Source organism: Lolium rigidum, chromosome 4 (assembly GCF_022539505.1).
Source record: "Lolium rigidum isolate FL_2022 chromosome 4, APGP_CSIRO_Lrig_0.1, whole genome shotgun sequence".
Lineage (NCBI taxonomy): Eukaryota > Viridiplantae > Streptophyta > Magnoliopsida > Poales > Poaceae > Lolium > Lolium rigidum.
Genome location: NC_061511.1, coordinates 169,513,682 through 169,539,532, shown reverse-complemented (window position 1 = coordinate 169,539,532; position 25,851 = coordinate 169,513,682).

Sequence of the window (25,851 nt, the reverse complement as noted above, 5' to 3'; positions counted from 1 at the left end):
TTGCAACAAATGAAGCTAGGGGTTTTCCAGGGATGCTTGGAAGCATTGACTGCATGCATTGGCAATGGAAGAACTGTCCGTTTGCGTGGCAGGAAATGTACAAGGGTCACAAAAAAGGCTGCACTGTGATACTTGAAGCAGTGGCTACCTATGATCTCTCGGATTTGGCACTCTTTCTTTGGTATGCCTGGATCCAACAATGACATCAACGTCCTAAACTCGCTCCCGGTCTTTTCCAAGCTTGTTGAGGGCCATGCTCCCCCGGTGGACTATGTGATCAATGGTCGGCACTACAACAAAGGATACTACCTTGCAGACGGTATCTATCCAAAGTGGGCAACATTTGTGAATACTATCTCCAACCCTAGCACCCCCAAACTTTGCGAGTTTGTCAAGAAACAAGAAGCTTGCCGAAAAGACGTCGAGCGTGCATTTGGTGTCCTCCAGCAGAGATTTGATGTCGTCCGGTTCCCCGCTATGACTTGGTCCAAAGATCAGATGTGGGAGGTGATGAACTGCTGTGTGTGCCTACACAATATGATTATTGAAAATGAGCGAAAGCATCCGGTTCCTCTGGCTGAGCAAGAAGCACCATATGAGAGAGAGGGTCCTCTTGCACAGCCTAATCACCAGGTGCCTCCATCATGGGCCGCCTTCTTTGCTATGCGGCAGGAGATTCGAGACTCTACAATGCATCGACTGCTCGCAAGATGATCCGGTGGAGCACATATGGAGGCTCCGAGGCAACGCCAACGCCGACGCCAACTAGTCTCGTCTTAATTTGTTTGAAAAATTGTGAAATTGTGTGCTTCATTTGTTTCAGCACTTGTTAAATATTGTACTGATTATCGCCGAATTTGTTTCAGCAATTTTCGTACTCTTGGTCGCCGAACTTGTTAAATTTTATGTTAAATTTGTTTGAAATATGTCAAATGGTCAAGGTTGGGGGTTTCCTGCCGGGGGGACGGCTGGAACTTCGGCGCTCCCCACGCCAAATCTTCCTCCAATCCGGACGAAAATTTCGCCGGATTTGGGCGTGGGGAGCGCCAACGAGTGGGGATGCTCTAAACAGTCTTTTTCTATCTGGAGCGGTAGGGTGATTGGGTGAGGCGATATATAGAGCAGGGGAGTGTGGGCATTAGAGTTACTGATGATATAGGTCATTATTTTCAAACTAATAAGGGGTTGCGTCAAGGGGATCATTTATCTCCAATACTCTTTAATCTTGTAGCGGATATATTAGCAATTATCATTGCAAGAGCGAAGGAGGATGGTCAAGTCAGTGGACTCATACCTTATTTAGTTGAGGGAGGAATCTCTATTTTACAATATGCAGATGATACGATTTTGTCCATGGAACATAACTTAGAGAAAGCGTTAAATATGAAATTAGTTCTCTGCATCTTTGAGCAATTATCTGGTCTCAAAATCAATTTTCACAAGAGCGATTTTTTTTTGCTTTGGTAAAGCGCAAGAAGTAGAAAATGAATATAAGTTGTTATTTGGATGTGACACATGTTCGCTTCCATTTAGATATCTAGGGATTCCAATTCATTTTTCACAAGTTAAAAAATGGTGAGTGGAAACCGGTTGAGGATCGTTTCGAAAGTAAACTTAGTAGTTGGATTGGTAAAATGATTTCTTATGGTGATAGATTCAGTGCTATCGAGTTTACCGATGTTTATGCTTTCTTTTCTAGAAATACCCATAGAGGTAAGAAAGTGACTTGATTTCTTTAGATCACAGATTTTTTTATTTTTTGCAAAGTGATGGTCATAAGAAAAAAATATAGGCTCACTAAGTGGAATATTATTTGTAGACCAAAAGATCAAGGAGGGTTGGGAGTGGAGGTTTTAGAATTAAAAAATAAAAGCTTACTTGGCAAGTGGCTACATAAACTCATGAATGAGCAAGGTGTGTGGCAGGAGTTGCTTCATAACAGATATTTACAATCTAAAACTCTGTCAACAAACTGACTCACCTTTTTGGAAAGGATTAATGAATATAAAAGATGAATTCTTCAAGAGAGAATCACTAGTATTACGTAACGCTCACAACATTAGGTTTTGGGAAAATACGTTGCTAGGAGATGAACCCTTGTGTGACCAATATTCATCTTTATATAATATTATCTATCATAACAATGTCACAGTTGCAAATATTTTGGCATCGACACCTCTTAACGTAGGTTTCAGGAGGACTTTATCGCCTAATAATTGGGATAGATATATGGTTGCACTTAGTTCAGCAACTAATGTTAGTTCAACTATCAGAGGCTGAGTTGCTAAATGGCAACACTGCTTATCTTAAGAAATATATTTGAAAGATTAAGGTCCCACTTAAAATCAGATTTTTTATGTGGTTCTTACATAGGAGGAAAATACTTACAAAAGATAACCTTAGTAAGCGAAATTTGCATGGTTGTACTAAATGTTGTTTTTGTGATCAAGAAGAGTCAATGCAACATCTGTTTTTAGATTGCCCTTTTGCAAAAATTATTTGGAGGATAGTAGACATGACTTTCAGTATTCGTCCTCCTGTTAATATTACAAACCTTTTTGGTAATTGGTTGAATGGTGTTGCAAAGAAAGAAAAAAGGACACATTAGAGTCGGTGTGTGCGCTTTATTATGGGCTATATGGAATGTGCGCAATGATTTTGTCTTTAACAAAATAAAACTTTCCATCATTCCTGCAGGTTATCCCTATGGCTACGCATTGGATCTATATATGTTCTATCTCTAGCCGCCGGAGGAGCGGCATGACATGGATATTTGGTGCAAACGGTTGGTGATGGTAGCATGGGATTTTTACAGCCGGTACGGGTTGGTGGTCTGAAAGACGTTTAACAAGATGATATTAAAGAACTGATGGATTTTAGTTTCTTTTAGATGGTTCATTCATGTTGAGATCTTGTGTGACCCATGAGATGTAATAATTTGTAATACTCTTATAATAATAATGCAATAAAGAGCCGTATGCATCGATTGATGCAAAGACTGGGGCTTCTCTGTTTCAAAAAAACAATCTGGAGCGGTAGGGGGCTGTGGCGGAGAGCAGATCAAGACCCTCCGAACAGCAGGAAGCTCTGCCTCCAAAGCTTCAGTACATGAAGAAAGATATCAACAGGCAGAAAAAAGTTATTTGGCCAGTAGAATCCCAGAGGATCATAACGGTTCCTCCTGTACCATTCTCCCCTTTAAAGGAACCATCAATAGAGAGTTTAACCCACCCCTCTGGTGGCCGGCTCTAGGGTTTATCAGGTGGCACCTTGGTACGAATTTGAGTAGGAGCAGAATTGGTGTCCAACGAAAGACTTTTTCCTTTCAAAATTTGCTCTGTCGAGGCCTTACTGTTGCTCAACATTTTCAGATAACCGCGTAAGAAGTTTACTGATCCTTCAATAGCTGGTAAAGGTTTCTCATGAGTTGCTTCATTCCGAGCATGCCAAACTCTCCAAGAAAGAAGCAGCAGATTGTCAATCATCTGGTCAGGTATAGCCAGAATAATTGAACGGAACCATAGACTTGGCGAAGCCTGAAGGTCTATATCAAGTTCAGCAAGAGTTAATCACCAGGACAGTAGCAAACGATATCTCCAGTTCTGAATATATGCATTCCAAATATACCCATGCAAGGCGAATGCTCTAAGGCCTGGTTTCTCTACGATCTGCTCGTATTTGAAGGCACATAGCTAAGCACTCTTAACTAACATACCGGCAGAGTAGGTACGTAGGTCTTTGCTGTGTGTCCCAGGTCAAGGCACCCGGCGAAGAGGGGGTCGATGTGGCCTTTTCGTCAGGCTTTGCCGTGTGCACCACAAGAAAATACCCGGCGAAGAAATAGCGGTGACGTGGCTTCCATTGTGTTTTCCGTGTATCTCACCAGAATCACCCGGCAAAGAAAAACGATGACGTAGCTTCCATTTGGCTTTGCCGTGTGTTCCTTTCCAAGGCACTTGGCGAAGAGAGGAAGATGACGTGGCCCTTCTTTGCTCTTTGCCGTGTACCTACAAGGAGACACACGGCGAATTCATTTTCGAAAATTAAGAAAATGGTGAATGGAAACCAATAGAAGATAGGTTTGAAAGGAAGTTGAACAGTTGGATTGAGAATTTATTATCCTATGAAGATCGTTTGATCCTCATTAACTCTATTCTAACAAGTCTTTTGATGTTCATGCTCTTTTTTCTCGAGATACCTAAATGGGTAAGAAAGAGGCTAGCCTACTATAGATCGTGTTTCTTCTGGCAAAGTGATGGTTATAACTAACTGGAATATCATTTGTCGGCCTAAGGACCAAGGCGGGTTAATCATTGAAGTGTTAGAATTTAAAAAAAATTACTTAGTAAGTGGTTGTTTAAATTTTTAAATGAAGAAGGGGTATGGCAAGAATTAATTCATAACAAATATTTGCACTCTAAAAAATTACCCCAAGTGACAGCAAAGCCACTTGACTCACCTTTTTGGAAGGGTATGGCGATGAGTTTTTCAATCGGGGTCATTTCAAAGTTGGAAACGGACTAAACACTAGATTTTGGGAAGACGGCTGGTTAGGGGACGCTCCGTTATCTGAGCAATACTCATCCTTATACAATATAGGTAAACACTCCCTATCGTAGTCCGATGGGAAACAAATATCGGACCGATACAGCACCGTTTGTTTGTCTTCCATCGCACGGCCTGGATGAAGGTTTGCTTCTCAACCCCAAAGAAGAAAAAAAAGCAATTCTGCCCGTTGACCCCGCATGTTGCCCATATCTGTCCCTAAAATTCAGCTGGTCAGTTACGCATCGTGCTTCCCCAAACAATCTGCTGCTCGTCGCCGGCCTCCCTCCGCCACGACGCATCGCACCGCCACTCCTCTCCCCACCAAGAAGACACCTACCGTCCACCCGAGACCTGTGCCTCTAGCTGGATAAAGACCTGCGCCGGCACCCATGCCTTCCACCGTGGGGAATTGCAATCGGGCGCCCCTGTTTGTCCGCAGCCGGCACAGTAGATTGGGAGGCGGCTAGGTGTATCTGTAACGCCCCGGAGGATGCTTCCACTGGTTCCTTTCACCGTCTCGAACCCTTCAACGACGACATGAATCTGGGTAAGGCAATTGCAAGTGAGTTGGTCCCAACCGTGGGGAGACTCATCGGCCGCGTGGAGAGGTTGCTGTTCCAAGCTTTGTTGGCAGAAACATCTCTTCAGCGACGGCAGGATGCCCGATGGTACGGAACGGTGATTGTCTTCCTCCAGCCCCCTAAATACTGTTTATTATCTAAAAAAAATTCTCAATTTCGTAGTGAAAGTCTGTACCGTGGAGTATTGTATGATTTTTGCCACCGTCAGAATGCATTTCTACTTGTTGATCCGTAGTGGTGTCTTATGTTTGCCCATCATACTCATACAATGTGCAAAAGCTGGGAAGGCAAACAAGTAATTTTGGATGAAATTGGTTCGTACATCAAAGGAGGATGCACCCACATGCTGGAGGCAAGTATAGCTCGTTCAAATTTCAAAATTATATATGCTTCCAACACAGTTGAGTTATACTTAGACAACACTTGTTATGTGCTTCGAAATACCTATGCTTCCAATACAAATTGGTTACATTGAGATAGAACTAATTCCTTGCTTAGATATATCAGTGCTTCCACTTCCATATTTATATACTTCCAGTAAAGATGATTTGTGTTGAGATAGAACTAAACTCGTGCTTCTAATATATGCTTCCTATTAGGGTTTAAGGTTTAGGTATTAGGTAATTTTGAGAGAAATCATTATTCATTTTAGGTTTTATAGTTTTCTGCTTTGGCACACTGTTTGGTATGATGCGTCGTCTTGATGTTTATGATTCGAATGAACCTGCTTTCAAAGCATATATTTTTCTTGCTTCCAGTAGCTGTTACTCATGCCTCATTTGTTCCCACATGTGCTTCTAGTGTACACTTTTCTGCCACAAGGAAATAAATTTGCCAATTCAAATAAGTATGCTTTCACTGCTTATGAAGCATGATTCCTTCATTTCTGAGTTATGCTTCCAATATACATATGCTCTGCGACATCACTCAAATAACAAATTTCAGTACCCAAAATTTGTCCAGAAGCATGCCAATTTGCATAAGGGAAATTTCTCTAGTGCTAGTGCCGGCCAAGTTTCTCTAGAAAATTATATATGCTCTGATGGCATCAAATCGTTGCTTTACGCCGGCCAAGTTTTCCTAACTGATTGCTTTCTTCAACTAGTGCCATTGTGTGATGCTCTCATCGTACAATAATTTTGCTTCAAAGGCTAGTAGCCTGTGCTTCAACCATGTGCGTTTGCTTGACACACAGTTTCTACCTGATGCTTCAACCTTTCTTATTGCTTGGACGTGCTTCGTGTTACTAATTGATGCTTCTATTATATAAACATAATTCTGTCTAACCTGCTTCTTGTTGTACATCTAGTGATGTTGCTATACTGCCGAGTACGCCACTGTTGGGACACCAATGCCTTATTGAGGAGGAGCTTGCAGCGCATGGGAGATCGTCCATGATCAGCCAATACAATGGTCAATGAGGCTGGTTAGGGAGAAGTGAAAACATTGTTGTGTAATACTCCGTAGTGTTTAATTTTGTCACTACAAGAGTTGTAATTTTTTGTTTCAATCAAATTAATTTGTTCATTGCTTCGTGCTTCATGTTGTGCTTCCACTGAATTCTTTTGCGAAGCATATATTTTCATCAGACTGAAATTTGTTTGGTTGCATCGAAAGTTGTTGATAGATCGAACATGCTAATATGGATAAATAAATATTTCTATTGGTTATAGAAAGAGTTGTCGATGATGCAGACAATATGTCCCTAGCGCCACAAAAATGATGCTTCCATTTACCAAGATGAGTTCTTTCTTGGTCCAAAAACATGTCGCCATTGCAAATGAATGGAATCTGAAAAAATGGCGCTTCCATTGATCAAGGCGAACGTTTCTGTCACCAAGAAAGATACATATTGCAAATACAAATCGTGACTATTTTTCTACTTTTATTTTTTAGGAAGCAAATTACTAAATCACCTTCCTATTACTATTGAAGCAAAATTATATTTATTACTTTAAAAGATCAAATTATATTGAAAATAAATTGATCCGGAAGGAACAAAATAAGGAAACAGATTGAGCTGCTTGGAAACACGGTTTATCAAATTTATTAGTCGCCTAAAAATCTTGTATCATTTGTGGAAACATTTAGGAGGAAGCAAATTATAATGCACAATTAGCTGAGATCCGCCTGATCTGTTTCGGAAGCATGCAATCTGGCCTACCATTTACGGAGGCAGTCACGCGCGGGGTTGGTTCATTATGGGGATGGCTTCAGCATCGTACGGTCATCATCTGTTCGATCGTGTGGCCACAGCCTGGTCCGATGGGAGGAGAACCATCGGGTTCCGATTCCTAGCGCTGGCCTACAATATAGTGCATCCAAAACAAGTTTTGTTGGCTGACATATTAAGTAGTAGTCCACTTAATGTGACGTTTGCAGGAATCTAACACCCAACAAGTGGGAGTAATGGATTGAAATTGCTCAACATCTTATGCATGTTAAATTGACGGAAGAAAAAGATTCTTTTGTTTGGAGCCTCACTAGTTCCGGTAGTTTTACAGTGAAATCAATGTATCTTGATCTTTTAGATGATCAAACAGTAAATCTTTGAAAATATATTTGGAAAATGAAGGTTAAAAGATTAAGATCTTTATGTGGTTTCTACATCGAAAGAAATTTTAACCAAAGACGATCTTGCTAAAAGAAATTGGCAAGGTAGTAAGACCTGTGTGTTTTGTAATAAAGACGAGTCTATTCAGCACTTATTCTTAAAATGTCCTTTAGTAAAAAAATTGGCGCATAATATTCATGACTTTTAGTTTGTCACCACCAAATAATGTTAATAATATTTTTGGGAATTGGTTAAGCGGTATTGCCAAAAAAGATTTAGTGCAGATTAGGGTGAAAGTTTGTGCAATTATCTAGGCTATATGGAATGTGCGAAATGATATTATTTTTAACAAAACAAAACAACAATCTTTCATGCAGGTTATTCCCTTAACTATTCATTGGATCCGTATGTGGTCATATCTCCAAATTGAGAAACAAAGGGATGCCATGGAGTATGGGTGCAACCGATTGGAGACGGTAGCACGGGATATCTACAGCCGGTGCGGCTGGTGGCGTAATTATAGAATCACATCTGATGTGTCTTTGGCATGTACTTTTGGGTCTCTTTCGCTGGTTGATCTTTGTATCGACATTAGTTGATCTGTGAACTGTAATAAGGATAATACTTATATCAATAAGGAAATAAAGCGGCCATATGCATCGCTTCGATGCAGAGGCTAGGATATGTCCCATTTCGGAAAAAAAGACGGACCAGAAACGGAGTTGTGCTTTTCTCCGCCGTGTGTCTACGCTTGACACCCGGCAAATGCCCTTTGCCGTGTATCCACACAAAAAACACCTCGCGAAGATTCTTCGCTGGCCAGGTCTTCGCCGAGTGTTGTACGCGGCGTGTTGTACACGGCGAAGTCATGGCCGGGTGTTTTTTCCCCTTCCCCGTTTATTTTAGATACCCGGCAAAGATGTCGTTTCCTGTAGTACGTGAATGTTGAGACTCTTTTCTCAAAAACGATTAATTGGGACGACCTCTAGTTTAAGGCCAATGGTAATTAATCTCATTACTACCGGCTTTAAGAAAGCAAATGGAGATGAAAGCAGTGGTTCTAATTTGGTCGCTCTAGGTACGAAGCAATAAAAAAAGAACGGCATGTGGATTAACGAGCATTTGTGCGGTGAAAACAGCAGTAACTTCACCTGGTTTGCAGCACATGGTGGTGAAGGAAAGTTCGGCCAAGACGAGGCGAGCTCGGAATCGAACAAGAACTCGCGTCAAGCTCGAACATTTCTATGCGCTGCACTTACCAGTGTCACGACCTAGCGCTACACAGACAAAAAAAAAGGAAAAGCCTGAGTATCTTCCCTTCCATGATCGATTGTTTCCGTAGCTTTTCTCTCTCGCCACCCTACAAATGAGTGAGAGAGAGAGAGAGAGAGAGAGAGAATGTAATGTAATGAGCAGCTGGTGTCATGAAAGTTGAAACGTGTCATTGTTTTTTTTTCCTGTTAAGGAAGATGAAGGCGAGAAAGGGGAGGGGAATCGATTCTCTTCTTCCTTTGTTTCTCTTCTGCCTTAGTTCGATCAACTTGGTTGTCAAGTAGATTTACTCTGCTAGTGTGATTCATAGGCTTTCTGCCAGTAGAGAGTAAATTAACATCTCCAGCTTGTTGTTTCCCGCAAAAACGGGACATGTTTTACTGCTAGGAAACATCCTTGTTCCGTCCTTCTGGTCATTGGCCAACAGTATAAGTTTTGGACTGTACACATTTCCCACCAGCTTTAGCGTAACCCTTAGGTGCAAATGTGTCTTGACAAATGATTCTGTCGCTCCCACCGGATGCTTCTCAGATTTACCAGCTTGAGAGCCAGATCTGACCGGTAAAACCCAAGCAAACATGGTCTCGCTTGTACGTGGATATGATATACAACTTACCGATGCATCATAAGCCCAGCTAGTTGTTAGGAAGCTGGGAAATGACTAGCAGCCACGAGACCACGACCGTGGTTATCTACGAGAGGATGAGCATGAACTGGGGTTGGAGGCCTGGAGCAACAATGCTTATTGGATTTGGGATATTAATCCCAAGAAGCGCAGAAGAACGTCTACAGAGGAAGAGAGTTCATTTTCACCGTCTAGTTTGGTCTCAGATTGCAGGGCCAGAAGTAAATAAAAAGGGCCTGTCACACCCACACAATTTATCTTTTCCACACCAGCCGTCACGCTAACTCACCTTACCTAATGAGTAGGGTAGGGTGCCTCACACAATTTAATCGACCTAGTTAAAACCTCATATTATGGACCATTTATCGGTTGGTATGTGGAACCTGAAGTATAGTATGATCTAACAAGATGACACATTGCACCGGGTAGTATACTTTTTTGATAAAGTGTAGGGTATTACTATCAAGATAATGTCAATTACAGTCGCCCATCCAACAACACAATGTCAAGAGCTAGTAGAAACAGAGGTGGTATAGTCAGATCATGTCGAACTAAAAATGAAAAGAGAAAGGTGCTTGGATCCAAGCCAGAGCGATGGGAGCTGTTTACGCGGGAAGAGGCAGGTAGGAGACGAGCGTGGAAAGCGAAGTTTTCGGGAGAACATGTTTCATAAATGCTATTATTATTGTTATTATCCCAACTTAGCTCTTACTAGAAGCTTGTGATAATTGTTTTTTAAGATATTTGTTCTAAAGCAAAGATAACCAGATTCATCTCGAGAATGTATTTAAAAAGGATTTGACTAATGTCACGATTGTTTTAACCAAATTCCTGATCATTAAATTGAAACGATCCTTGGGTGTGCATATATGTCCCATATGTCAAGCCGGTATTTCTTCCTGTGCTGCACATTAGGAAAAAAAAATTTGAAATTTTCAAAATTACATCGTGAAGACTGGTAAGCAACTCAACAACAGGATGATAAGAACATGTCGTGGCACTTCTCTGGAGGCAGTTTACAGTTTACCTCTACCGAATTGTCATATAATCATGGTTTTTATGCCTTCCAATCTATATTCCTCTTTAGCGCAAAATTTAAATTTCTGGTATATGTCTATGATGTGCTAAGTTTTCTTGTTGTTACTGCTATTTGTGTTTGATTCCCACTTTTTTATATCAAGACAATATATTATGATACTATTCAATTTTTACTGTGTGTTTCTACAATCTCAAAATTTTCAACTGTTATATTATTTTCCTATTAAGATGTTCGGGTATGGCAACATGCACATCCATATTTCAGTATATTTAAGAGAATAGGGTTAGTAAAGCATTAGCTAGATCATTCTTTATTGTACCCCTTTCACTAGATGGACATGTATGTCTTGTCTTAATGGTGCAAGAGGTAAATATTTATTTATCTTATGTTTCATCAAAAGTTTAAGGTAAAGAGGTTAAACAGGTGATATCCACTAAATTGCTTGCATGATTTTATACACATGTGGGTAAGATACCCCAATAATGAAACATTAGACCCCACACAAACTAGGTCCCTCCCTTTTCAAAAACTCTACCTTTTGGGTTTTTTCAAAGTCCATATATGAAAAAATATCAACAATTATAAAATGAACTGAATATAATATAATAATATAAAGTAGAATTTATGATGATTCTAAAAATATTAATTGTATATAATATATTTGGATGTTTTTCCTATATATTTAGTTGAAAAATAAAATTTAGACTTTGACTAAACATAAAATGCGGCGTAATTATGAACAACAAGAGTGTGTAGGCATAGACTAAAAGTATACAAACATTTTTTTTTCGGAACATATTTGTCAGAAGATTTGGACAAGATAACACGTGCACCTTTATATATATTCACATGCCCCCAGTGCTACATAATTCTTCAACTGCCAAGTGGGTTGGTAAAGGCAGCAAGTGTGTCCCACTCCCAGCTATTTAGGCAACTTGGTCTATTTCAGCTCACGACACAATCATAGTTGTTAGCTACCCGGTTCATACATTGAGAAGAAACACATCTTACATGTTGAATACACCTGTAGATCCTCATGAAAAGAAGTCCATATATAGATCGTTGCCCAGTATACAACGAGATAGTATTTGCATGGGGGCGTATCAGGTGGAAACAGCCAGATCCTGGAAATCTGGAAATTTTCGTTATGGGCCGTAGGATCATGTACTAGTGGTTCAGATGGTCCTGATGGTCGTTTTACAAAAAAGCGCCCGATCCACACTTCACAGTTTGCAGTGAGGACCTTCACAAATCTCTGTCTTGAAAAATCAGCGTCACCAGTACATGTTGTGCCTTACGTTGCTGGACTTTCCTGTGCCACTTAAATTGTTCCAGGACCATCCTGTGCCAATTGTTCTATTGCAATAGAATCTCTTCCACACTTGTTCATTTCCAACGGTTCTACTCTGCCCTTTCCGTACAGAAAAACCAACACTATGGGCATACGACTTGTAGAAGTGCTCAGCCTCACCCAAATCTTTGAACTCCATGCCTATGGCTGGTTTTTTTGCCTCGTCACATTCAGGGGTCCAGGAGGTAATCTGAAATGTGATTATAATATCAAATGAGTATCAGTAACCACAACCATGCAAGAGATGAAAACAACATATTGAAGTCTAGAGATACGCACACAAAATGGAATGCTCCTGCTGCTCGTTGGCGTACTAAAGCAATCTGATATGGTAGAGCTCATGACAACAATGGATTCAGCATCAGCACAATCATTTGTTTCCATAGGACACGATGACATCTCACTCTCCACGAGATCCATACAAGCTGCTATTCTTGCATACAGAAGACAACTTCAGAATGTATTACCAGAGAAAACAACAGATATCGTTCTGCATCAATGATTTTGAATCATTTTCAGGTAAACATAATCAATCTTATAACAAAATATGGAATATGTAGGAGAAAATCCAAGTTCTAGTACAGAACACAGTACAAGTAATTTATGTACTGGTAAATGCTTAGCAAATCGTGTAAGTGCAGCATCACATGCAGCAAAAACTGCTTATGTACTTTCTCTGAACATGTCAGCTCTATTGAAAATAAAAGCATTTCAAGCTCACCATTTTACTAAATATAGTTCAGAATTCAGAATGCAAACAATGAAACACTGAACTGATATCTAAACTGACCACATCATCATCATGACACAACCATTAAGAAAATGATGACAGTGTGGTAATATATGTTTCTCTATCTTACTTTTCTGCTAATGAAAAAAAAAGTTGTACCTCTTGGAAGATCTGAACACTACGTAGCTTCAGTTTTTTTCCAATTAAACGAGAGCACTTCTTTTACAACCAGATTCTGAATATCTGATTGCCTATACAGTATTGGTAAAACAGACATATTCAAAAGCGTGAACTTAGGATCAGATCTTTAATGGCAACAATCGTTATCTATCAATAAAGATTGTGATCCTGAAACAATATATGCTCAAATATTTCCCAATGTGCATGCCATAAATAAATACATGTTCTTTCTGATGCACCCACTAGATACAAAATTTCCTAAGTAGTATTAGCCAGTCCTCACATCCACCGTGGTAGGTTCTTATTTCTTATTTAGAAAAATCTTCCACTGGAAGACTAGCTGAGTTAAAGTTGGCTTTTAGAAGATGCATATGATTCTATCTGCTGATGAAGAATCCCCAGAGATGCGGCTAGGAACAATTACCTGGAGAGCAAGGTCGAACCGGCGGAGAACTTGCAGATCTCCTTGGCAATGCGGCAGACCTCCTAATTGTCAAGGCGGCGCTCGCCCTCGTCCCACGATCGAGAGCCTAACAGCACATGGAGGCGAGGGGCCGAGGCTACGAGGTGCGACCAAGCGAAGATCTATCTGGCACGAGATCTGGCATGCTGGACTAAGCTGGGTGGGGCACCATAGCCATGGTGCTCGCCTGCTCGATCTGAGATGGGGAATGGGGAGGTGAGAGGTGGAGAAGAAGGGGATCTCGATGTTCTGTACTGATGTCCTATGGAATAGGGACGGGAGAGGAACAGAATAGACATGAGGGGGTTTACGCAAATCGCAGGATGGTGGAAACAGAACAGGAGATCTGACCGTTCGTATCTAATCGGACGGGACGGACGCAAATTTTCAGATTTGCAGGATGTAGTTCATTTTCACATGATACGTTCCCGTATTTGCATGCTTGCCGCAATCAAATATTACTAAGAACGGTAGGCTTCAGGAATTGGTGCACACGGTACTGCATTGTTTGTCGATGTGTGTGTTACGTACCCACTGATATCTCTCGATTAACAACAACGAATTACAACGGAATTGGGGGTAGATGGAATTCCTAATCTAGCCAGGAGTCAAACTCCCGCAGCCGCCGGTTCTTCAGCCGTAATTGCCAAGGACGATTTTCCTCTCCGTATCGCTTCGCTATTAGCAGAAAACGTGTGAGCCTCACTGGGTCCAGTCCGGGCCGACGTGTCTTCGGTTGGCCTGGATCAGGCGCTTGGGCCGTTCTCTCTTCGTTGCCAGGCCCATGTCGGGGTCAGTTTTCACAGGGACCGTGACAGTGTGTTTCTTGTTCACTGGAGGGGAGGTAGTTCAGTACGTTAGAGCATCTCCAACGGACGCTGTAAAAGTCCCGCGTGGCAAAAAAATCGCCTGTTTGCCGCGCGCGGGCGCTGCTGCGCAGCTCCAACGGAGACCGAAAAAGGCGCGCGCTAAATTTTTTGCCGCCCGTGCGCTTTCGCACATCTCGCGCGGGAAACTTGCCGCGTGCGCTGCCGCGCGCTATAAACTTGACACGCGCGAACGCGGCCAACTATCATGCCTCCCACGCGTCCGTCTCTCTCCCCGCCTCTCTCTCTCTCCCGCGCCGCTCCGTCTCCGACCGCTCCGCCTCCGCGCGACTCCGCCGTCGACCGCTTCGCCTCGCGCGAAGATGCCTCCGCGCCGCCGCCCCACCTCCGTCTACCACGGCGTTCGGGCGCGGCCGCTTCGACACGGAAATCCGTTCCGGCGAGGAGCGGATCCGCCTCGGCACATTTGATACGGCGCACGAGGCGGCGCGGGCGTACGACGCCGTCGCCTGGCGGCTGGGCCGCTCCCGCCGCACCATGAACTTCCACGACGTGTTCACGCAGGAGCAGGCGGAGATGCTCGCGCCGCCGCCGCCGGTGATCACGCGCGAGCAGCAGCGCCGACAACGGGAGTTGGAACAGCGCCTCCTCATCGCCGAGCGCGACGAGGCGCTGCGCCTCGAATGGGCACGCCGCTTCCCCGAAGACGTCGCCGCCACGGAGGCCTTCTACGCGCAGAAGGAGGAGGAGAAGGCGGCGGCAAAGGCAAAGAAGAAAGCCAGCCGCGACAAGCGCCGCACCGAGTCCGCGGCGAGGAAGGCGGCGAGGGCCGAGAAGGCGGCGAGGAAGGAGGAGGAAAAGAAGAACGGCGTAGGGCCGTCCACCATCGTCCTCTCCTCCTCCTCCTCCTCCTTCGAGTGGACGACGACGCCGGTGTCGGAGACGACTCCAAGCAGCCACTCGTCCGACTTCGACTGGGAGTCGGACGAGTAGTTCTGATTTGTATTTTCGTTCTATATGTCGCGTTGTATCGTTGAACTTTTAAAATATATTCGTATTTTCGATCAAATTTTCATAGTTTGTTTGATTAATTTTGAAAAAAACGGTCGAATTTAGCAGTTTGTGCCGCGCGCGCTGTGCAAAATAGAGCCTCTGCCCAAGGTGCTTTTTTCCCACACCAACACGCGCTACAAAATGAAGCATCGGCAGAGGAAAATTCGCGATCAACGCGCGCCAACGATATACAGCGCGTCGAATTGGAGGTTTACCGCGCCGGATTTTTACGCGTCTGTTGGAGCACGTCTATCGTCCTCTCGTGTGATCTGCTCCCGATGGCTTCGTCCTGGCCATGGGCGGACGCAAGGCCCCTGCTCGCCGGGCACGTGCCCGGGCTTCGACTCCGCACGCCTCAAGCGCAATTCGCTACCGAGTAGCAAATTGACGCTACGGATTGGGCAGTGCCCGGGCTTCTATCTTGCGCGACCGGGCAAGACGCTGTCCAGCATCGAACTGGCCCTGGCGATTGGGCTAAATCATGGGCCCCGCGTTGCTTTGTTTTGGAAAGTAGCCAATCCAAGTTAGCTAGCGATAAACCATGAGTCCATAGAGATTAGCAAGCAGCATAGCAGCCCAACAGCCACAGTCCACACGGGGTATTATGTGAGTGGTGGAGCCAGGATTTAAACTGAGCTGGATCGAACAAATAAGCTATAAAAAAATTCCTTGTTCAAGGAAGTGCTAGACTCGTTATGCCCACAAAAAGCTAGACCTTGGTCAAGTAGAAATCTAACAACACCCACAATAGTCCTCAAACGAATCTCATATTCAATATGCGATTTTTCTTCATGAGAAACAAGAGCATATGCAACACTTTGCTTTTTATTTCTGAAATCTTCACAACTATTTCTTGCATTATTGTGAAAGCTCGTTGGTCCACCTACATGACCCCTGAAATTTTCCGATGCTTTCTTCCAATTTGTAAACCCCGACTTTGTGAAAACATCCGATCCAAAGTGGTTACCATTGTTTGAAGATTTGAAAAGAAAACAATGAAAACAAAATGCAGCATTCTTCTCCACACTATACTCTAACCAATCATACTTGCTATACCATGCATCTAGAAATGATCGCCTATCCGGATTTTTGGGATAATTATGACCAACTAAACGATTACGATCTCTCGACAAATACGCCCATCGCATTTTATCTATGAAAATAAAACAAACTATGAGGAAACAAACTAGACAAATATGTATCAAAACTCAAGACAAATGGGGGAAATTCAACCTCTGTGCGTGCCCTCTTGCCTGCTGCCTCGGCGGCCTCCCCTTCTTCGATCCAGGCAGCCGGAGTCGGCTTCGTCGGCCGGAGTCCATCGAAGACGGCCGCCGGAACAAGCAGAGATGAGGGAGAGCGCAGCGGCGCCCAGTGCTGCAGCGCCGTGGAGCCTGGAGAGGGGCGGGGGCGGTCAGGGACGGCCAGAAACAGGGCGTGCCGGCGCGTGGCGGTATCGAGCGAGGGCGCCGGCGTGCGGCGTGCTGGAGCGAGCGACGGCGGCGGCCTGCGGGAGCGAGCGACGGCGCCGGGATCGAGCAACGGCGGCGGCCTGCGGGAGCGAGCGACGACGGCGGCCTGCGGGAGCGAGCGAGGTGGGGATTAGGTCGGGACTCGGGGGCTCGGGGCGTTTCCGTGCGTGCGTGACAGGGAGAGAGCAATGGGATTTTTTTCCCCAAAATCTGAGCCGGGTCGGTTGCCCAGGCTCGACCCGGTGTTGGCTCCGCCAATGTATTATGTGGGTCTTAGTGTAACCGGTTTGTCGGGAAATATACGTACCATACTTTTCCACCACGACGTGCATATCGTGTTATTGCTCTTCATCTTGCTTTTATCTGTCTCGCTGTGATCCAAGCAGGTGCTTGATGAGCATATCTACCAAAACAAATATGATTGCGTCTCTTGGGGGATAAATTCGCCAATCTAAACCGTGTATTAGGGTTAACGCTCCCGCACAACGCGGGAAAAGAAAAAAAGAAAAACACATAGCAAGGTATCTGGCAGCGTCGCTCAGAACTCCCACCACATGCGCCGCCTAGGACTCTAGGAACCCGCGCCAATAGCATCGCTGCCCCCGCCGCTCGTGTCGGAAGCCTTGGCGTCGAGGTCATCTCCTTGGTGGGGGGCACCCTATTACTGTCGTTCACTGGAAAAGGACGTGTGGAGAGCGATTGCCTCAATCCCCCGCCTATCATTCATGCAATTTCATAAATACACAGCAAAGCACATGACTCCACTCGAATATGTGCTTCGGTTTTTTTATCTATTCCATTCAATCAATTAGGGCACGTACAATGGGGTGATGTCAGCCTTCCCTTAGAGATGCCACGTCAGATTTTTGCTTAGTTGGAGGAGAGAGAATGAAGGGAGAGAAGGTTGTCTTCCCTTAGCTAAGGGATCATCTCTTACGAAATAAGGGAAGACTATTTTCTCCATTGTATCACATATGTCTTCCCTTAGCAACAAATTTCCTACCAAAATTTAATTATTAATATTAATTGCTAGAGATGACAGTAAGAGATAATGCGTTGTATGACTTATATCTAATGTCTTCTCTAGCTGATGTGGAGATGGTAGTGTTTCATTATGGAATATATTCGTTTAGTTTGTTGGTGAGGTAATGTTAGAAGGTGAAAAGAACTACTCTCTAAACATTACAAGCAAAGGGTCACCCAAAAAAAAGATTGATATAGTTATATTTTTCCAAGAATTCCTTCAGGCTTCCACAAACTTCTGGGTCCGCCTCTGATCCTGGCGAACGCTGTAACAGTTAGCAGCCAAATCCTGGTCTTATGTAGCAGGTCTGAAGATTAAGATATGACGCTTTATGTTCAAGGAAGACCCACTCTGCACCGTGGTATCTACGCACGCAGCTTCTGCCTGAGGGTATCTCCAGCTGCACGATGCAAACGGGTCTTTAGTGATCGTTTGTATCCGTTGGGTCGAAAAATACGTCTGGTACCACCTTTAGCGGCGCGATGCATCGTGACAGGGGCGTCCGCTGCGACGTAAACCCAGCGCATATTTGCGTCAGGTTTGCATCTCCGCGGACGCACGAAGTGTCCGCTCGCGTCTCTATCGGGCCCACCTGGCAGCGAGCATGTATCGATGGCATCGCTTCCGCGGCCATCGCTTCCGCGGTCAGCGCTTTCGCATCTGCGCCGCAGCCTTCGCCATCAATGGCGCGGCTGCCTCTTCTGTGCGCGCACTGGCGGACGGCGGCTGGGCTTCTGCGCTGCCTTCAATGGCATCGTATCCCGCGCGCGGCCGGCCTTAAGAGTTCACTGGCCCCGTTCCTCCATCGCCCACACATCCACTCGCACCACCACCACCGCAGCACCATGGGGAAAAAGAAGAACGACTTCGAGGCGTCCGACAGTGGCACGAAGAAGGAGGAGCGGCCTGGCAGGGTGCTGCTGCCCGTCAGCGTCGGGAGGCTGATGCACGCGCACTGGACGCCGTGCGACACCTGGAGGGACGTGCACATGCCTGGCGGCTGGCGGCTCAGCTACCGTCGGGTGCCCATCTCTCCGGTGCCTGCGCGCGAGCCAGATAGGACCGCCGAGATCCGGCGTCGGAGGCGGTACCTACCGCAGGACCTCCGCGCCGATCCGGCGTACGCCATCGACTCCGATAGCTGGCGCACGTATCTCTCGACCGAGAGGGATCGGAGGAGGAGGGCGGGCTTTATGGGCGACAGGGACTTTCCCTTCGACCGTCCACCGCCGCCTCGTCCTCGAAGACAGCAGGCGCCGACGCGTGCGCACCGGGCGTCGACGCGTGCGCAGTACAACGACTACCACGACGAAGATGAATACGACGACGACTACATCGAGGCGCTGGCGTACCACAATGAGGAGGTCAAGGACGACAGCGACGACTACGTCGCAGTCGTCCTCCAGGAATGGCAGCTGGCCATGGCGGAGGGCCGCAACTTTGAGTTCCCGGACAACATGACGGACGACGAGATGGCGAAGCTCGGCGTTCTCGTCTCCGAGAACGACCCACCAGTGCAGCCGCCGCTGCCCCGCTACGCCATCGGCTTCATGCCGCCGGGCCTGTCGAAGGATGAAGCCCTACGACTGGCGCTACAAGATTCGACCGCGCCACAACCGCCGCCGTACAACCCCTGGGCTCCTCCACCGCCGCCACATTCCTGGGCGCCTCCACCGCCGCCACAGCCACAGCCCTGGGCACCTCCACCGCCGCCACAGCCCTGGGCGCCTCCACCGCCGCCACAGCCTTGGGCGCCTCCACCGCTGCCACAGCCCTAGGCGCCTCCACCTCAAGCACCGCCGGCGCGCCCGGCGTACGTTCCGCCGGTATCCAGACGGTACCGGAGCTCATCGTGCTCGACAGCGACGAGGAGCAGCAGTAGTCGCAGGCGTTTAGGTTTTATTTTCATGTGTTAAACTATGTATATTATGTTTTCACGTTATAAAAAATGGTTCGAGCAAAAAATACGTCGAGCCGCTGGAGCCACCCCGATGCAAACGGACGCGTGGTCGTTTCAACCATTTCGACCGATGTAAACGGACGCGCGTGGACATTTCCGGACCCTAAAATGACCCCGAGCCGCTGCTGAAGATGCCCTGACTACCCAGGAAATCATCGAGACTACACACTCTAAACCGTACACAAACGGGATGAACCGTTTTTCTCTCTCCTAGGGTTGAGGCGATCCCAATGGCGATCGGCCGAACCTAGGGTTGAGACCTTGTCTGTGTTACGCCTGCGAGCGTGATCTCCTTCTCGTTTCCCTCCCTCCTGATCTTTGCTTCCTCGGTCTTCTTGGCGATCTTCCCCGGATTCGGAGCGATCAAGGGACTCTCGTAGATTGTCGCCCGCTCTTGGTCCGTGGGTTGGTCTGCGGGAACGATCGATGTCGGGATCGCAGGTGATGGGTGATGGAGGAAAGGCGGCGGCGGATGCCTCCCTAGTGGAGGCCTCTGCCCCAATTGGGGGCACCCCGGTGAACCCCCAACCAACGGCGGCGCCGGCTTCTGGATCTGAGGAGGGTGTATCAGAGATGATGGGCCGGCTTCGTCTCACGGCAGCGGAGGCTGCAGCGGTCGTGCTGGATGATGGTGCTGATGAGATCCCAGTTCACTCCCAGTGGACGCTGGTCGGCAAGGTGCTCTCACCCACCATCTTGCACATCAGTACGATCTCCTCCGCTCTGCGTCCGGCGTGGGGTAACCCACGAGGGCTTCTGCTGAACCCTGGTGGCGATAACATCTTTGTCGCGGAATTTGCTACGAAGGGCGACATGGATCGTGTGCTGGATGGACCACCGTGGGTTGTAGGCAAACATGCGGTTCTTCTGCAATTGTTCAACGCCGATCTGAGGCCGAGGGATATGATTTTCTACAAGCTTAAAGTGTGGGTGAGGATCCTGAACCTTCCCTTTGGCTACATGCAAAAGCGATCAGGCATGGCTATTGCTAGATCAATTGGCGTTGATGGGGATACTCCGGTGGTTGAATGTGATGCATCGGGACGCTGCTGGGGGAGCTATATGCGTGTGCGTGTGGAGATTAATGTTGACAAACCGCTACAGCGGGGAGTCACGGTTTTTTCACAGAGACGCAACGCGACTGACTGGTTTGAGCTCCAGTATGAGAACTTGCCTCGCTACTGTTTCTCGTGTGGTATGATTGGTCACTCCTCTACAGAATGCTTAAACCCAGGGGAGCGAGATGCGGGTGGGAGGCTCCCGTATTCGGCGGAGTTTCTGTGTGCACCAGATGAAAGGAAGAAGAAGATGCAAGGTGCTCAGTCGTCGAGTGGCTCGGTCTCGACTGGTAAGGGAAGATCGTCCTCGCCGGGGAAGGACAGACCTAATCAATCGGGCAGTAGGAGTGCGACAGTGGAGAATTCCGAACCGGAAGTGGCGTCTCCGGGGAAGAAGAATCCGCGACCCCGCACAAAAGCTAACAAGGCCGACATAGGGCCAGGAAAGGACAGTGTTGCTGATCAGGGTGGGAAGGGCACCTCTGGACAGAAAAGGAAGAAAGCGCAAGTATACAAGGCGAAACCCACCCCCTTACTGACGGCAGAAAATGTGCACCCACTAGCTCTGGTGGTGCGCGATGGTGCGCTGGCGCCGGTGGCTGAGGAAGTGCAAGCCACTGATGCTGAGAGCAATGATTCCAATAAGAAGCGGAAAGGTGATAACCTTGGATCGGCGGATCTTGCGGGAGCTGTTGAGCAGCCCCGCCGAACGCAATGAGGATTCTATGTTGGAACTGTCGCGGCTTGGGGTCGGACGCGACAGTTGGCGAGCTCCGCTGGCTTGTGAGAGCTCACCGCCCCTCCCTCCTCTTCTTGTCTGAAACAAAGATGAGGGATACCAGAGTCCGAAGTTTTATGTGGTCGTTAGGATACTCTGGGTGTTATGCTATTAGTAGTTCTGGCCTGAGCGGTGGCTTGGCCTTATTTTGGTTGGCTTCTGTTTCTGTTTCTATTATGCCTTGTAACTCTCGGTGCATCGATGTTCATATCACACCGGAGAACGGAATAAAATGGAGAGCAACCTTTGTCTATGGAGAACCTCGCAAAGAACATCGTCATGAGTTTTGGGAGTTTCTCCGTTTTATGCGAGCTCAATGGAATGGCCCGTGGCTATGTTGTGGGGATTTTAATGAGGTGTTAAGCCAGGATGAGCATATTGGCCCGCGAGACCGTTCCGAGTCACAGATTACTGCTTTTCGTGACTGCCTGCAAGATTGTGAGCTTAAAGATTTGGGTTTTGAGGGCCCGAAATTTACCTGGAGTAATCGGCAGGACCATACCAGTCATGTTAAAGTTCGTCTGGATAGGGCTGTCGCGAATGGGAGTTTTTCGAGCATGTTTGAGGACTGCTCGGTGGAAAACATCATCACTACGGCCTCGGATCATTACGCGATTCTCATCTCTTTGATGAGGGGATCGGAGACTGAGGCGCGTCCTCCTGTACAACACGGTTTCAGGTTTGAGGCGATGTGGCTGCGTGCCCCGGATTACAGAGAAGTTCTCGAAAAGGCATGGGTGGAGGGGCGAAGCCCTGTGACCTCCTTGCAATCTACCTGGTCCAATCTGAACCGTGTCGCAACTTCGCTGAAAGACTGGAGTAGAGCAACGTTTGGCTCTGTAAGGAAGAAAATAAAACAACTGGAGGGTAAACTGCGGGACTTACGCGAGCTTCGCTTGCGACCAGACCTTGGTTGATGAAAAGGAGGCGGAGCGGGAATTGTGTGAACTCTTTGAGCGGGAGGAGATCATGGCGAGGCAGCGATCCCGAGTTGATTGGCTCAAGGAGGGTGACCGTAATACCTCCTTTTTCCATGCAAGGGCTACAGCAAGACGCAAAACAAATAAGATTGACATGTTGTTGCGAGCTGATGGCTCAAGATGTGAGCTGCAGGGGGAGATAAAAGGTATGGTTCAAAGTTTTTATGAGAATCTCTTTACCTCTGAAACGTGTACCTCGGTTGATGCAGTGCTAGAGGCTATCCCATCTAAGGTGACTGATGATATGAATGCGGACTTATGTAAACCGTATACAGATGAGGAAATTGGTGCTGCTCTTTTCCAAATGGGCCCTACCAAAGCACCCGGACCTGATGGTTTTCCGGCTCTGTTTTACCAGACTCATTGGGAATTCTTCAAGGAAGAGATATGTAATGCGGTGAGAGCCTTCCTTGTGGGTGGTGAGGTCCCAGAGGGTTTCTGCGATTCTGTTATTGTTCTGATTCCCAAAGTCACCAAACCGAAACACCTGAAGAACTTTCGCCCCATCAGTTTATGCAATGTGATCTACAAGATCGCCTCTAAGGTGTTGGCAAACCGGCTGAAGGTGATCTTACCATCCATTATTTCTGAGCAACAAAGTGCATTTGTTCCTGGTAGATTCATTACGGACAATGCACTGATTGCGTATGAGTGTCTGCATACTATTCGACAACAAAATTGCAAGCGCCCTTATTTTGCCCTCAAGATAGACATGATGAAGGCCTATGATCGAGTGGAGTGGGATTACTTGCATGGTTGTCTTAGTAAGCTGGGCTTTTCACCCTCATGGATTCAGTCAGTTATGAGGTGTGTAACTTGTGTTCGGTACGCTGTTCGAGTGAATGGAGAACTAACTGAACCTGTGGTGCCATCCAGGGGCATCCGTCAGGGGGATCCCATTAGCCCCTATCTGTTTCTCTTATGCACTGAAGGATTGTCATGTTTACTGCAACAACGGGAGGACCGTGGTGAGCTCTATGGTATCAGAAATGGTAGACTCGGCCCCCCCATCTCACATTTACTGTTTGCAGATGACAGCATCTTCTTTGCTAGGAGTGATGATAGGAGTGTTGACGCCCTCAATGAAACTCTGAAGACTTACTGTGATGGATCTGGCCAAAAAATAAATTTGGACAAATCTTCAGTATTCTTCGGTGACCACTGTGCTGATTTGATCAAGAACAGAGTGAAGAGTAGCCTGGGTGTGCAAAGTGAAATACTCAATGATAAGTATTTGGGTATGCCTACGTCGGTAGGGCGTTCTCCCACGGCAACGTTTCGCTTCCTCCATGATATGATCTGGAAGCGGGTAAATGGTGTGACGGATAGGCCGCTGTCAAGAGCTGGAAAGGAGACATTCCTCAAGGCAGTCATCCAGGCTATCCCAACACATGTGATGAGTTGTTTCCAAATCCCTGTATCAACATGTGAACAGATGAGATCTACTGTCGCAACCCAATGGTGGGGTGTTGAAGAAGGGAGAAGGAAATTACACTGGAGATCTTGGGAGTGGCTCTCATCTCCCAAATCTCTCGGCGGCATGGGTTTTCGGGACATGGTCTTATTTAACCAAGCTATGCTTGGTAAGCAAGGGTGGAGACTGCTGACCGAACCCTCCTCCTTGTGTGCCGTGGTACTCGAAAGGAAGGTACTTCCCCCACACCGATTTCTGGCATGCTACTAAACCCCGATCAGCCTCTTACACTTGGCGCAGCATCTTGTTCGGACGAGAGCTGTTGATCCGGGGAGCTCAATGGGGAATTGGTGATGGAAGATCGGTGAAGATTACTTCTGATAATTGGATCCCTGATCGACCAGCATATATGTTGTGCCCAATTAATGATATCCCCGCTGTTGCATCTGTAAATTGCTTGGTTGATGATCAATCAAGGACTTGGATCCCTGAGACTGTCAATGCGTTTTTTGACGAGGAGACAGCTGAGCAGATTATGCAAATTCAGATTTCCAAGGATGGGGGAGATTTTATCCGTTGGCCTCATACCAAGAATGGTGTTTATTCGGTCAGGACAGCGTATAACCTCGCAAGAACAGACAGTTTCTTTATCTCCCGTAGTAAGAAGGGTGGGGGCTCCTCATCCTCGGCTGCTAACGAGGAGGAGCAATGGAAAATGGTCTGGAAGATCGACGCACCTGGGAAGATGAAAATTCATTTGTGGCGCTTTGCGCACGACTGTCTGCCGACTGGCGTCCAGCTTGTTCGACGGCACATTCCCGCGAGTGTTGAGTGTGTTTTCTGTGGCAGAAAGGAAGATGTTGAGCACACCTTTCTGTCTTGCTCGTTCGCACATGAAGTCTGGCGTTCTGTGAAGGATAGGTTCAGACTACAGCTTGCGCGTCGTGATTTTATGTCGCCAAAACTATGGCTGTTTCAGTTTCTGCGGCGTGCAACGAAGCTGGAGGCTACGGTATTGGCTGTCGGCTGTTGGTACATCTGGGAGGCGAGAAACGATGCAAGAAATAACCAGAACTTTTCTGATCCGAAGCAGACCAGTATGAAGATTATGGCGTATGTGGACATGATAGTGCAGCACTGCTACAAGATCAAACCGGGGCACAGGTGTGAGTCCAGCAAAATTCAGAAGTGGACATCGCCGCCGCCTGGGGAGATCATGGTGAATGTCGACGCAGCTTTATTCCCGGAGCAGCGTCGTTGTGCAGTCGGAGCGGTCTTTCGAGACCATCTGGGGCAGTGCATGGTGGCTGTCAGTGAGCCTATCCCGGGTTTTCATGATCCTGAGATGGCTGAGGCGTTGGCATTAAGGCGGGCAATGCAAATTGCATCTGATCGGGCCTTCCACAATGTGATCTTCGTGTCGGATTGCCTTTCCCTTGTGCAACGTTCTCTTTCGGCTGATCGAGACCGATCGATGGTAGGCGTGGTTGTCTCTGACATCAAACGGCTGCTGCGCGGCTTTGTATCGGCTGCTATCAGACATACTAAGCGTTCCTGTAATGAGGCGGCACATATCTTGGCTAGGTCGTGCGATTTATCTAGCCAAGGTTTTATTTCCCTTTCTGCTCCGGTGTCTATCTGGAAGACTCTTTGTATTGATATTATGTGATCAATAAAGTGCCGTTTCTCTGTCAAAAAAAAAACCGTACACAAACAAACTGCAGTCCCGAACTCCCCATTCGAAAAGTCATTTTACATCCTGGGCACCAGTACACTTATCGTATTAAAAAAATTAAAAATTATATTTATATGTTTTTAAAAAGTATGTAACAAAACTTTTAAAAGGAGCTGGTGATCTATCTCACTAACGTACAAAATCTCAATTAGAAATATTTTGTTTTCTGAGCTACACAAAAATGACAAACTCTGATTTCTTTTTGAA